Source organism: Canis lupus, chromosome X, assembly GCF_003254725.2.
Source record: "Canis lupus dingo isolate Sandy chromosome X, ASM325472v2, whole genome shotgun sequence".
NCBI classification, from domain to species: Eukaryota; Metazoa; Chordata; class Mammalia; order Carnivora; family Canidae; genus Canis; species Canis lupus.
The window spans coordinates 82,142,069-82,156,809 of NC_064281.1; the positions used below are offsets into that span (position 1 = coordinate 82,142,069).

The 14,741-nt window shown below is 41.0% G+C and overlaps 1 protein-coding gene across 6 annotated transcripts in view; it reads right to left on the reverse strand.

Moving 5' to 3' along the window:
* Positions 1 to 14,741, reverse strand: part of COL4A6 (collagen type IV alpha 6 chain) — a 291,168-nt gene that overhangs the window by 113,965 nt on the left and 162,462 nt on the right. The window lies entirely within an intron of this gene.

Genomic DNA, 14,741 nt, shown 5'->3' on the forward strand with positions numbered 1-14,741 from the left:
TCCCACCTCAATTCACTTTGACACTCTATTGCCTTCCTCTTCCTCTTGTAAGGATCTGTGTGACTAAACAGAGGCACCCTGAAAAATCCAGAAGAATCTTTCCATCTCAAGGTCAATTGATTAGCAACTTTACTCATATCTGCAACCTTAACTCCTCCCTGGCCTATAATGTAGCATGTTCACATGTTCCAGAAATTAGAATGTGGATATCTTTGGGATGAGGAGGCATTACTCTGCCTATTGAAATCTTCTATCCATAAAACTCATAAATACACACTATTGGACAATGCTCCCTTTTTGTAAGCCCACAGCATACACAGCACTTTGTATATGAGCTTTGGTCAGTATATATTTCAGTAGGAAGGAAAAGTGTCAACTTAGTCCACCAAGTCAGCCAAGTAGAGGTCAATGAAAGGAGCTTTTACTATATTTGGTTTTACTAAAAAAGGAACAATCACTAGATACCACGGAATCTCACAATATACACAGTAGATGCCATGGGATCTCACAATGTACAACATGGTTCATTGTACTGTAGAAGCTCTCTTGTATAACACTATCAGAATAAGTAATTGATTAAAGTAAAGAATCATATTAAAGAATACATACAATCCTTAAGCATTTTATCTCAACTTAAAACATACATTTGTTGGGCAGCCTGGGTGGCTTAGCAGTTTAGCGCTGCCTTCGGCCCAGGGCCTGATCTTGGAGACCCAGGATCAAGTCCCACATCAGGCTCCCTGCATGGAGCCTGTTTCTCCCTCTGCCTGTGTCTCTGGCTCTCTCTCTCTCTCTCTCTCTCTCTCTCTGCCTCTCATGAATAAATAAATAAAATCTTAAAAAAAACCACATACATTTGTACATTCATTTACTAATCTGGTGATGTGATGTAAGACCAAGGCCTTTACTGGAGTGTGTACCCTCTGGAACTTCACAGACTCTTTTTTGCATAGGTTACATCCCTAATGCATCTCCTTTGAGTTCCAGTTCAGGCTGTGATTTTTTTTCTAACAATAAAGCAGCTTTTACATTTATTTATTTATTTATTTATTTATTTAGCATGAGTAGAGGGGCAGAGGGAGAGGGAAAAACTGAAGCAGACTCTGCACTGAGCACAAAGTGGATGCAGGGCTCAATCTCACGACCCTGAGATCACAACCTGAGCCCAAACCAAGAGTTGGACATTCAATTGACTGGGCCACCCAGGTGACGAGAGCAATAGGGCTGCTTTTAAAAGTAACTTTTCTTTATCAAATATTTCCAAAGCATTGACATTGGTTTTCACAGAAACAATAGCTACTCTTTTATACTCACATTTCATAAATTTACATTAAGTTACCTAATTATATTAGCAAGTACAACTGGCATAAATGGGTTTGGCAAGCAAACAACTAGCTCTTGGTAAGTGTTAACACATAGTAGCAGAAGTGTAAGGGTCAACCATAGCATAAGTTACTGTCCATGAGGTTTCCTTGTGCCCTGAGCATCAGTCAGTATATATTTTAGTAGGAAGGAAAAGTATCAACTTTGTCCACCAAGTCAGCTTAATGGAGGTCAGTGAGAGGAGCTTTTACTATATTTAAGAGTTTACTTAAAAAGGAACAATCAGATTCCTTAGAATCTCAATATACTCTTCTTGAAAGTCCTCACAAAGGTGTGTCAGCTAATATTAACAATGGTTAATATTTATTTAGTGCTTATTATGTGCCCAGCATTATGCCAAATACTTTATAAATATTATTTTATTTCATCCTCACAACAACCATATAAGGTAGGGTGCATTAAGCCCATTTTTTTTTAGATGAGATAATTAAAACTTAGAGTTAAGGAACTTTTCAAATGTCCCTTATCAAAATATATGCAAGCCCAGGCTCTGTCTGTAGAGCCAACACTTATTGCCACTGTACTATGTCAACTACCAGACCAGCAAGAATCCTAATATGCGGTACCACACTGCCAGCTGCCTCCTTGCTTCCTTCCTCTTCACAGTCCAATGATGGATCATTACAAAGCAGAAGGCAAAATATCTATGGCAATGCCCCTATCCAGATTTCTTTGTTTCCTTATCTCCTCTGACATGGTAGCTGTATAGCTCTCTCCCTACAATGAGCCAAAAAGATAATCAAGAACCCATGATGGACACTGCTTGAATATATTGAGGTTCTTTATCAGCAGAAGCTATTTCTTTCTAGCAGCATCTTTCTTTTCTTTTCTCTCTTTTCTTTCTTTCATTTGTCCTCACTTTCCTTCTGAGTTTAGCTATCGTCTCTGAAAGCTCAAGGACAACCATAATTTTCTCTTGGCTCTACCACTATGAAGGTCACTCACTTACCTTCTGCCTTCAGAAATGATTGCAAGTAATCTGTCTTCCAGGCTTCTATGGAACTATGGAGAAAGATCAGAACTCAACCTTCCTTGCTATGGCTAAGCCACATAAGCCCTTAGAATCAAGAGATTAGGCAGAGCTACCCTGAATAATAAAGCCAGACAGCCAGATCAAGCAGCTGCTGGAAGTTATGCTACAGAAGAAAAAAAAAAGATCAGGAAAGAAAACTATCTCAAGGAAAAGGGAGGGGCTTTCAGAGACTAGGGCCATGGAGACCTCTGTCTAGAAGATTCACGAGGCAAACATGCTGTCGGTGCATGTTGACCAGAAACCCAGAGGAGGAGAATTTAAGGTTAGATGGTACCTTTGTACCTTAGGATGCTAGAAGCCAGATTTAGGAGCATGAGTGTATTGAAAGACAGAAACACAGGGTTGCCGTGGAGACTCACACCTGAAAAAAAGTCTCACAGGCTGTATCAGAGGTACTAGTTCAAATTTCTTCAGGCTAGGTTTGAGCAGCTTGAACTAAAATTCTACCCAGCCCAGACTGGGCAGGAATGCACAGATTCTTGATCTGAGTGCCACTAAAAGAACTCTGTACAAAGGCAGTCAAGGAAGGGCCAAGAGAAAACTAGCTTGTACCTATTAACATCTAAACAAAGCTCAGAGTCCATAATAAACATGTTGACAGAATGCAGGTGATTATAATATTCCCATTTTTCAAAGAACCATAATATGGTAGGGTTTGACCTCACTCTGGTCCATCTATCATGTGATGTTTGGATTCTTGTTTTAAAGATCTATTTTTATTAAAAATGGAGGGGTTCATATGTCTGTTTCAGGGACAGGAAAATTTATCTCTGTGTGTTTCAGTGTGTGTGTGTGTGTGTGTGTGTGTGTGTGTGTGTGTGTTGGGGGATGGATTTCATCTATCCTGCAACTCCAAGCAGGTCCAAATGGAAGAGTAGATGGTGATGACTATGAAGGAGGCCCATGGGCCAAATCCCAGGGGCATAAGGGAGAACAAGAAAGGACCAGGCCGGGATCCCTGGGTGGCGCAGCGGTTTGGCGCCTGCCTTTGGCCCAGGGCGCGATCCTGGAGACCCAGGATCGAATCCCACATCAGGCTCCCGGTGCATGGAGCCTGCTTCTCCCTCTGCCTGTGTCTCTGCCTCTCTGTCTCTCTCTGTGACTATCATAAATTTAAAAAAAAGAAAGAAAGGACCAGGCCTAAGAATTCATTCCCAGCAAGAAAGGAGCCATGGACTTTTAACTAACTGACAGGGCATATGTTATGGAATTATGGAATTCAGTATGGCAAAAAGCTGAGAGAATTAGAAACCATGAGAGTTGAGTTTGCATTCCAGCAGTATCCAAATTTTCTTTCTTTCTTTTTTTTAATTCATGAGAGACAGAGAGGCAGAGGGATAAGCAGGCTTCCTGCAGGGGAATCCCAGGACCCTGGGATCACTACCTGAGCCAAAGGCAGATGCTCAACCACTGAGCCACTCAGGTACCCCAGTGTCCAAATTTTCTGTGTGACCTTGGGCAAATCATTTTAGCCTTCTGGGTCTCAGATTTCTTACCTGTAAAGTGAGAACAATCACATCTGCCCTGCCTACCTACGGAAGATTCCATTACCGACCCCAATTCTTTGCCCTTCCTCTGCCTGTGCCACTTGACTCATTTCTTCTGTAAAACATGTGGAGTATACTTCCTGTTAATTGATTCTAAGTTCAATCATGTAATTAGCTATAGCAAACTGGATGATGTGGAAGTAACAATGATCCAGTTTTGAGCCCAGGCCTTTGGAGGCATTATTGTTTCTTCTCACTCTTGCATCTCTTCCTTAACCATGAGAATAACAGGCTCAGCTTATCCCATGGTTCTAGAAGGAAGATAAGGAACATGTGAAGCATAGCCACAACCAGCCTACCTCAGGTAACCCCCAGCTTGTCCCAGACTCATGACTGAGCCCAACTTAGATTGGCCAATGCTCAGCAAACCTACAGACTGATGAGAAATTATAAGTGTTGTTTTAAGCTGCTGAGTTTTGGGATGGTTTGTTACAGAGTGACAGCTAATTGACATGGGAACTTATAGAGGTGATATGGGTCTCAACTGTGATAATATATTAGAGCACTTTTTCAAAGTATCCAAGGTTTATAAAATGTAAGGGACTGTTCTAAGAGAGGCTAAGTAGCTTAAAGGGCTGTAATGGTAGGGCAAAGTGGAATTTGGTCATGTTCTGTTATTACAAGTTTTAATGGAAAAGGTCCCCTTTGCCACAAGAAAACTAGGGGAGGTAAGTCCCAAGGTTCCACTCCAGTGACTTCCTCCTGAAACCACGGTTGCCCATGAATTCCTGTTTAAGCACTTGAGCAAGGATAACAAAGCCTAGAGTAAAACGAGATAGAGAAAAAGATGGCTTAATGAGAAGCCTCCCAGACTTCTTTAGACAGCAGAATAGTATGCCAACAGCTCTTCACTCTGCCTCATCAAATACTTGCCCTGTTCACTGAATCTGCCATAAAATTCACTGGTGTTGGTAGAGTCTTGTAGGCTGTAGCCGGCAGGCTGGCTGGACAATAATTCTGTCAGCTCTCTATTCCAAGCAACTGTCTCTGAGAGTTCCAAAAGCTAAACACAGGAAAACCACACCAGCCACAGGCCTCATTAACCAATAAACCCTTGATGAAAAGCAGGATCTCACACGGTTATTTCTGGTACAAAACTCCCCCAAAGGAGGGGGAGAGTTGTACTTAAAAGTCCCACTGGACTGATTAAGATGTTCCTATCCTTCACAATTTATTTCAGAGCTTGGGTCAGACCAGTATTTCTACCAATAAAATATCAGAAGGGATAGTTAGAAGGCCTTGGCAAGAAAAGCACAAGTAAATATAAGAACATGTCAGGAGTATTTGGAGAAGTAATATTAACTGGGCTCAGAGGAATAGAGAGTAAATTATTTATACTCCTAAGGATTCAGGGCAGACTCAGCCATTTAAGGGAGGGATGAGTGGACCATCTGCTGCTCCCTGCAGTAAGTGACCAGCTTACATGCCCCATGCCAAGGGTTGAACGATAGCCAAGGATATGAATCACAACCAGATACAGCCCCAGCAAGTTCCACCTTGGGGGGGGGGGGTCTTTAGAGGGGAAAAAAGAACTGTGCACTCTCTTTATTGGCAGCTGGGATTGCTAGTTCTCAATTTATGCAACTGTCCGAAGGGAGTTCTCTCCTTTATACAGAGTCAAAAGAAGGCAGACTACTTTAAACCACTTTATTCCTACAATGTTTCTCTTGTGAAATCCATCCCTCATGCACCCACCCTGAGCGAGGGTGAGTCTACAGTGGATGAATTCCCTTGTTATCCAGGTACATACAATAACACCAGAAGCCTAATTAAGCCATTTACCCTTTCTTTAACCACAATGCCAAACTAGAGACCTTTTGATCATATGCATTCCTACCAGCCTACCGAGGCCAAAAGCTTGCAACTCTTTCTTGCCCTTTACTCCCACAACTAGTAGGGCCTTCAATTTGTCTTTTCTTCAGGTGCATCTCCTGATTTCTTCTCTTCTTCTCTTCTTCCATTGCTTTGCCTTAAAATAAGGTTTGTTCTCTAATGATTTCGTTATTCTAAGAGCCTGTAAGTTCCCTGGTTTCTAGGTTTCCTCTAAATTTTCTTCATGTTCCACACCTTCATCTTCCTCACCTACCATTTTGAAAAATCAGTCCATTCCCCTTTTCTTTTTTTTTAATTTTTTATTTATTTATGATAGTCATAGAGAGAGAGAGAGAGAGAAGCAGAGAGATAGGCAGAGGGAGAAGCAGGCTCCATGCACCGGGAGCCTGATGTGGGATTCGATCCCGGGTCTCCAGGATCACGCCCTGGGCCAAAGGCAGGCGCCAAACCGCTGCGCCACCCAGGGATCCCCCATTCCCCTTTTCAAGAGCAAGAATGACTCTTAGTTCTTTTGGTATCACATCACTCAAACTTTACTCTCAACCACCAACTTCAGGCTAGTATCTGGAAAACTAGTTCCCACCTTTGAGACTTTGCTCAAACCATTTCCATTGCCTGGGATGCTCCTTGAAACCTCCCCAATGGTCCTACCACTCCATGTATGCAGAGCCAGCCTCAAGTGTCTATCTCCCCATGAAAATTCTCTTAATATCACTAATGAGATGAATGGAAATCTAATTTAAAAGAAACATATCAAACAACAACAAAAGCAAGATGAGTAGGAGGATTTCCAGTGTTCTTGCTGCTGGGTTATTGGTGGCTTCTTCAGCAATGCCTTTTTTTTTTAGATTTTATTTATTTACTCATGAGAGACAGACAGAGAGAGAGAGAGAGAGAGAGAGAGAGAGAGAGAGAGAGAAGCAGGTTACATGCAGGGAGCCTGACATGGGACTTGATCCCAGGTCTCCAGGATCAGGCCCTGAGCTGAAGGCGGCGCTAAACTGCTGAGCCACCCGGGCTGCCCAGCAATGCCTTTTTTTTTTATCCATCCTTCCTTTTCTATTTCAGGAGGACCATTTAAATTCAAGATGGCACTCTCTACCCGATCTGTTGGTCGTTCCCTACTTTCATTATGTACTAGAATTGCCTTGGGGGAGCTTTTAAAACACTGGATACCCAGGTTGTACCCCAGACCATCAAATCAAAATCTCTGGGGGTGGAGTCCCAGGTATCAGTATTTTATTTTATTATTATTTTTTTAGGTATCAATATTTTTAAAATGACTCTAGGGGAGACCAAGGTTGAGAACCACCAATCCAGATGACCACTATAATCTGACAGGTTCTCTCCACCCTTTGCTTATCTCAACTGTCCCACATTTCTCTGCTGTTTAAATTCTCAGCTCCAGGGATGCCTGGGTGGCTCATGGGATGCCTGGGTGGCTCAGTGGTTGAGCATCTGCCTTTGGCCCAGGGCATGATCCTGGGGTCCCGGGATCGAGTCCCACATCAGGCTCCCTGCATGGAGCCTGCTTCTCCCTCTGCCTCCGTCTCTGCCTCTCCCTGTGTGTGTCTCTCATGAATAAATAAATAAAAAATCTTTAAAAAAATAAATAAATAAATTCTCAGCTCCAAGTGTTTCATTCTCTTACTCAAAAACTTTTAATGGCAGATATATAATATATATTTACATATAAATATATAGGAATGAAATTTAAACATTCTGTATTCTTGTCTAGTATAGGTTTTTTTTCATTTCTGTATTCTTCTCTAGTGTTTTTACTATAGGATGTTAAAATATCATTTTTACATGTGCACTAGTTTTCTATTGCTGCATAACAAATTTCCACAAATTTAGCAGTTTAAACTTAACAGTGTAAAACAACACAAATTCATTAAGTCACATATTCGATGAACCAGGAGTCTGGGCATGGTCTCACTGGGTCATCTGCTAAGGGTCTCTCACTGTTTTAAAATGTAGGCTTTGGGGCAGCCCAGGTGGCTCAGCAGTTTAGTGCCACCTTCAGCTCAGGGTGTGATCCTGGAGACCTGGGATTGAGTCCTGCACTGGGCTCCCTGCATGGAGCCTGTTTCTCCCTATGCCTGTGTCTCTGCCCACCCCCCCCATCTCTGTCTCTCTCTCTGTATCTTTCATGAATAAATAAATAAAATCTTTTTTAAAAAGTAGGTTTTATTACCAATCAGGTATGATGGAGCTAACATATTAGAGAATGATAGCCATTGAAAAGATAGTTTGTAACTGCAGGTCCCAAGAGGAGGGCACAGTATGCTACACAGGGCCATAAGGGGAAGCACCAGGGTTGGTCAGGAGGTAGAAGGAGTAAGGGGACAACAGGGGCAAGAGCCTTTACTGCAGTTTCCATGGAAAATGCAAGGCAGGGTAATCAGGTTTAAGATTGCTAGTTTGAATAATTTAGGAGGGCTCTGGATACAGGAGGCTGGAACCTGGCTCCGAGATGGTTAGGGCAGAGGAATATTGCCTCTGTAAAAGCCAGATAGAGAAGCAATCTGGTTCAGATACAGGGTCTGGATTGTCTGGTTTTCATATGAAAAGTACCCTCCTGGGAAAGTCATTTGCTATCTCTAAAAATTGGCTAGACCTGAGGGGGCAGCCTCTCTCCAGATAGTAGACTGCAGATGCCAGAGCATCAAGAATGCAGAAATTAAGAAAATATAGTTAAGACACTCATCAAGTTGAAATCACAGTATCAAGCCAGGGCTGTGGATCCAAGCTCACAGGTTATTGGCAGAATTAAGTTCCTTGTGGTTTTAGGACTGAGGTCACTGATATCTTGCTGGCTGATTGTTGGAAGTCACTCTCAGCCCCTCACATCCTTAGGCTGCTCTCACATCCTAGCCAAATGGCTCTCTCACAACATGAAAATTCTTTTTTAAAGCCAGATGAAAATTCTTATATAAGGAATGTAGATACAGGTGTGACTATCTCATCACCCTTGCCATATAACATAACTTAAGGGAGTGACATCACATCATATTCACATCTCTGCCCACTCTCTAGGGGAAGAGATTATACAGGGCATATAGGCAAGTGGCAGGAATCTTAGGATTATGCCTTCCAAGTTATGTAATTACTTATATGTATATATTTGCATGGGAGAAAAGTCTGGAAGATGTTCATGTGAATCATCTCTGTTGAGGGACTTTCTGGTGGTATTCTTATTTTAAGTTAACTTTTATTCTGTAAAGTACATATATTATTTAGGAGTCAAGGAAGGAAAATAGGAAGGAAGGGAAAAAGGGAAGAAGGAAGAACCTTTATTTGCTTACTAAACTAAGTATAAATCAATTCTGTCCAAACAGGTTCTCCATAACCTAATCCCAACTCTGTTCAAGGAGTCACCTTCCAATACTCCCTTCAAATGATCCCATATTTAAGCCAAACTAAGTATCCTGGCTTACACTTTACCCTATGCTTTTCTACCTGTATGGCACACTCCAATTACTCCACGGCTTTATTTCTGTCAAAATTCTATCTAACCTCAAGGCCAACTGCTATCTTCTCTGCAAACTAACACTTGATCCCACTGGTCATGAGTGTTTCCTCTTGCTTTTGGAATCTCTGAGCAACAGAGAATATGTGTGAAGGTCTGAAACTCTAAGGTTATATTGCCTAGGTTCTACTCCTGGCTCTTCCTACTTTCTTGCTAAGCAATCCGAGGTAAATTGCTTAACTTTTAATAAGTCAGGACCATTGCAGACAAGATAAAGTAATTGAGAGGAGAGGCTCTAATTCATAATCCAAGGGGAACTAACAGAGTGGGTACACTGGAATTGAAATATCTAAGTCAGAAACCCACAGGAAACCACTATGTCTTTAGAATAAAGTCAACTGTGTAGGACTGAGACTGCAACGGGTGTGCAAATGAATAGAAATTTGAAGTTCAAGCCCAAAGCATAACCTTTGCTTTGGAAAATTCTCCAGCCAAAGTCACAGACATTAAATAGGAAGCAAATGCTCCATGAAACCAGGTAATGTCATCAATGATGCCTCCCAGGCCACTTCTCCAAAACAGAATTCTTCCTGTTTGCAGCGATGTATGAGTATGTTAATTCCAACTGAGGAAATTTCATTTGTGATTTTTTTTTTTTGGAAATTGAATTCATCCAAGAGAAACAACTGTCCCAACAATTTTCTCCTCCATTTATGCCAGATTATAAGAGGCAAAGCAAAGAATAGTATTTTTCGGACCTGTGCTTAAAAGAAACTGAGTGCCACATCATCTGTTTAGCTGTCTGAGCTGGCACAGTGAGGCACACTAGGATTGCCAAGATCTGCTAGGCTCCCTGGGAAGTGAAGCCTGTACCTTGACTCCACCAAATTATGTATAAAATTGGCATTCATCTGGTATACCAGGTTAACTTACTGTGGACCTGGATTCTGATTCACAAATCCTTATTTTGCCTATATAATAATTGAGAGACACATCAATGAAAGATACCACTTTATGTTACAAAGAAATAGCTATATCATCAAGATTTACCATTTGTTTAGTACCTACCATGTGTCAGACACTTTGCATCCATGACCTGAATGGATCCTTCTAGTCCCTTGCAAAGGATAAGAAGCCATTTGGGTATAACAAAATGGGAGCCTGAATAATATCCTTCACTGATCTCTCTTTTTTTCTGTCCTCCTGGAGTAACTCAGGATCTAAGCACTTGGCTCAGAATACCCCAAAGCAACTTCTTCCAATTCCTGTGTCAAGTGGCTCTTCCTAACATAGAAGGCCACTCTGATATTTAGAAATATCTGTTGCTAGGGTGATAGATGGCACAGAGAAGTGGATCACTGAAATCCGAAAACTGAGGGTTTCAGCTTCTAACAGGTTATGGACCCTCAACCAAATTCTTTTCCCTTTCTGGGGCTCTATTTCCTCATCTGTAACATGACAGGGGTGGACTAGATTTATGGTTTGAAAAATTTCAAAAGCTATGAATCCTTTGTTATCCAAAATCTTAATAGAAATTCAAAGCAGTGTGACTGGTTGAAAGGCGGTGGAGGAAAGAAGGGCAGAGAGAAGGTTGAAAGCACTCTGCTGAATCTTAGGGCTTGAGGGTCCATGGTTTCAAACACTGTTTTACTAGGTGAAAACTAAAGGTCTGACATTTGATGGTTCATAAGCTGGACAGTCAACTTTTACTTTTAGATTTTGCAGTGTATTTTCCCCTTCCCTGAGCTGAAAGTAGAATATCATCCAAGATGAGGACCATCCATCCCATGACTGTCTTACATTTCTACTCCAGTACCTAGCTCAATACTGTATGTTTAACGGGTGTTCAGTAAATACTTGCTGAGGACCTGTTGGTTCAAAGAATGTTTGCCCTGGGTTGTCTCTACCTAAAGATGAATATCCTCTTTTGGCCATAGGGTGGCCCTTTAAATTTTTCAGAGGGAAGCCAGTCTCAAAGACTATCATTCTATTCTCTTCAGTACTTAAAGCTGGCTATTTTGGGATCTGATATCCCTGATTACAGGGAATAGTGGGAGATACTTTAAAAAAACCTTTAAAGTCTACCATGACAATGGAATACAAAGTGACAAGAATGTATTAGACATGGGCTCTCAAGAAAAAAGATGGCCTGGGAGGAAGGTAGGGCCACTTTAATAGAGGGTACTGGGGGAAGGAAGATTGTTAGATACTAATTTGCTGTTTGAAAAGATGTTCCAGAGATACAAGACAACATCTGAAGAGGGGCCACACTTGAGAAATGGGAGCCAGATGAAGAAATCCCAAATACAGAGGCAGAAAGAATTATAACACCTTTGATAGGTTTAGTGTCCTATTTATTGATTGTTAACATTATACTATAGTTCTGCCTAATAGAGGACAGACAGCTCTTGTGCTTGAGGGTTGATCCACTGAAAAGAAAGATACAAAGACCTACAGCTGAATTGTCCTTTTGTATTATTGGGTGAAACTCAACAAGTTTTTTTTTTTTCTTAAAGACCACAGTGTACACACTCACACAACTCTGATTGGTCTCATTTGGGGAAATTCAGTATTTGGATTCAAACACTTCACAGATCTGGAGCCAACCAGTTCAAAGGATGTTATGTTTTCCAAATCAATAACAAAGAGGGGTCAGTAAGACAGATGCTCAACTAGCAAGTGTTTGCAATTTACAGTGTTAATAGTCATTGACAGTTCAAGCATTCATCCCAATCTTTTGACAATCTTGGTCAATGAGGCGTTAGTTAGATAAATGGAACAAAGTTCCACTTTTCAGAGCTCATAAAGCATCTAGCTTCAATCATGCTTCCATGCCTAACAAAGGTTTATTTCTCACCTTCACCTGGAAAACAACCTCTTTGTATCCATTTTTTATTGGGTGAAAACCCCCACCCGATCCCATGAGTTATTTTCCTTTATGTCAACTCTCCACCCTCATTATTCATTTTATCCAAACAGCAAGGTCTTACTGAAAACAAAACCATACTTGGCAAATAGCATTTTTGTCAAGTCAAAAAACATCTACTCTTTTCCCAAGTGGCCCGGATCGTATATTCTGGGTCTACTGGATGCTAAATCAGAAATCAAATTGGATAGGGCACAGAACGTCAGTGAATGTGTTTACTGAATCTACTCCATTGTGATCTCAGGGTACAGGTTCACAATAGGAGAGCCCAGGGGAAAAGAGTCTTCCCCTGAGGTCACAGTCTGGGGTGCATGTCAGCACTGGAAGTTCTATCCCAACCTCTTCCACCGAACCATTTCTCTCGGTTGTTAGTTTGCTATATGAAACTTCTATCAATATTCTACCTCAAAAATCACTATTATTTAGTGTAAAGAATAATGGCTGTAGTGATGCTAATAATAGAAAAGCAGTGTGATTACAGGAGAAAAGAGCTTATATGGGGAGAAAGTAAAATATGTCACACTGCAATGTGTGAGCAGAAGGTTGTTAATGCAATCAAAACCATTAGCGACTGGAAAGTGCCCAGGCCTGACTTCCTGCAGATTTTCTGATCTGACTGCTCAACATAGCACACAGAGCTGGTGCAAAATGCTTTGTAGGATCACTCAGTGAGCTGGTCATATACTTGGTTTGTATGGCACCTTGGAAGAACTGCCATTTTCCAGCAAGGCTTTCTTTCCTAACAAAAACAGATCAATTGCATGCCTACCTACCATCTCTTAAAAAGAATGGTACCCATTTTGGCATTATGAGAGTAATAATAACCCCAGAAATAGTGAAAGGCTGTTCAAAATGATAAATGACTTGTAATGACCAAGCTATTTGAGATTTGGGAATAGTTATATGGCCAACCAAAAGAAAGTCTGGGTAGGGTTATATGGTTCATAGAAAAGATTGTATCATGTACCAAATTTTTCTCCATTAGGAAGAAGGCACTGGGGTTCAAGGACATGCAATATGGATGGATGCCCCTGTGAAAGTTGGTTTCAGCTGCAGGTATTAGTGACTTTACTAGGAAAGAAAGAAACTGAACTGTTTTAGGACTAGGGCAAAAACAGACTGAATGATCCTGGTTTCTTGGCCAGGATAAACATAAGCATAAGTCAAACAAAATGTTAAACTCCACCTCTAGATTGGTGTCACTGATTGGGGAAATGGAGCAACTCTGGCAGTTTGTTTGAGATAAGTACAAAAGTATATGGAGGTACAGAGCTGGAAGCCAAACAATTCCACAACAAATTAATCAGATTTAAAATTTTTGAGTATTAAAAACACTTAGGTGCAGTCTCATTCAGATTATTTTTAAGCCAGGAGTCCTGAGTTTATTCAAACTGCATCTGGACCTCTCTTGCCCTGATAAGGCTCTCAGCTTGAAAAGTGATGGTTAGCTGTTCTCCTATTTTGGTTTTCCCATTCTTCACTAAGTGGTAGAACTCTGACCGTGCGGTTGGGCACAAAACCACCCAGAATAAAGATTACAATTCTTGATCTCACTTTCAGATGAGTATGACCCTGGGACTAAGTTCTGGTCAATGGGATGTAAAGGAAAATGAAATCATGTGATTTCTAAGTGTCTTTAAATGGGTGGGGATGCATGCCCTATTCCAACTAGTCTCCCATCCTGCTGGTTGGAATGCAGATTGTGATGGTTAGAGGTAGTGCAGCCATTTTTTAAAAAAGATTTTATTTATTTATTCATGAGAGACACACAGAGAGAGGCAGAGACATAGAGGGACAAGCAGGCTTCTTGCAGGGAGCCTGACATAGGACTCGATCCCGGGACTGGAGATCATGCCCTGAGCCAAAGGCAGATGCTCAATCACTGAGCCACCCAGGTGTCCCTAGAGCAGCCATTTTGGATCATAAAATGGAAACTATATATTGAGAATGGTGGAGCAATAAGACAGGAGCCAGAGTCTCTGGTGATCATGGAGCTGCCATACAAGCCCTCAATACCTATAGAGATTTTATATCATCTCAGACATTAAGTTTTTCATTATGTTTTTCGACTCTAGAAGTTTTATTTGGGTCTTTTAACTATCTTCCATTTTTTTTAACTTAACAAGCTCAAACTTTCCTCTAGCCTCTTGAACATATGGAGAAGAGTTATAATAACTGTTAAAGTCTTTGTCTATTAATTCCTATCATCTGTGTTATTTCTGGGTCAGTTTTGATTGATTTGTCTCCTTATTATGGGTTGTATTTTCCCTTTTATTTTGAAAGCCTGGTAGTTTTCCATTGGCTGTCATGTAAATTTTATCTTGTTGGATGTTGGATACTTTATATTTCTATAAATAGTCTTGAGCTTTGTTCTGGAACACAGTTAAGTAACTTGGAAACAGTTTGATCCTTTCAAGGCTTGTTTTTAAACTTCGTAAGCGGGTCTAGGGCAGCCTTGAGTCTAGGGCTAATTTGGCACCATGACTGAGGCAAGATCATTTTGAGTTCTCTGATGTTCTATGAATTATGAGATTTTCCATTCTGGCT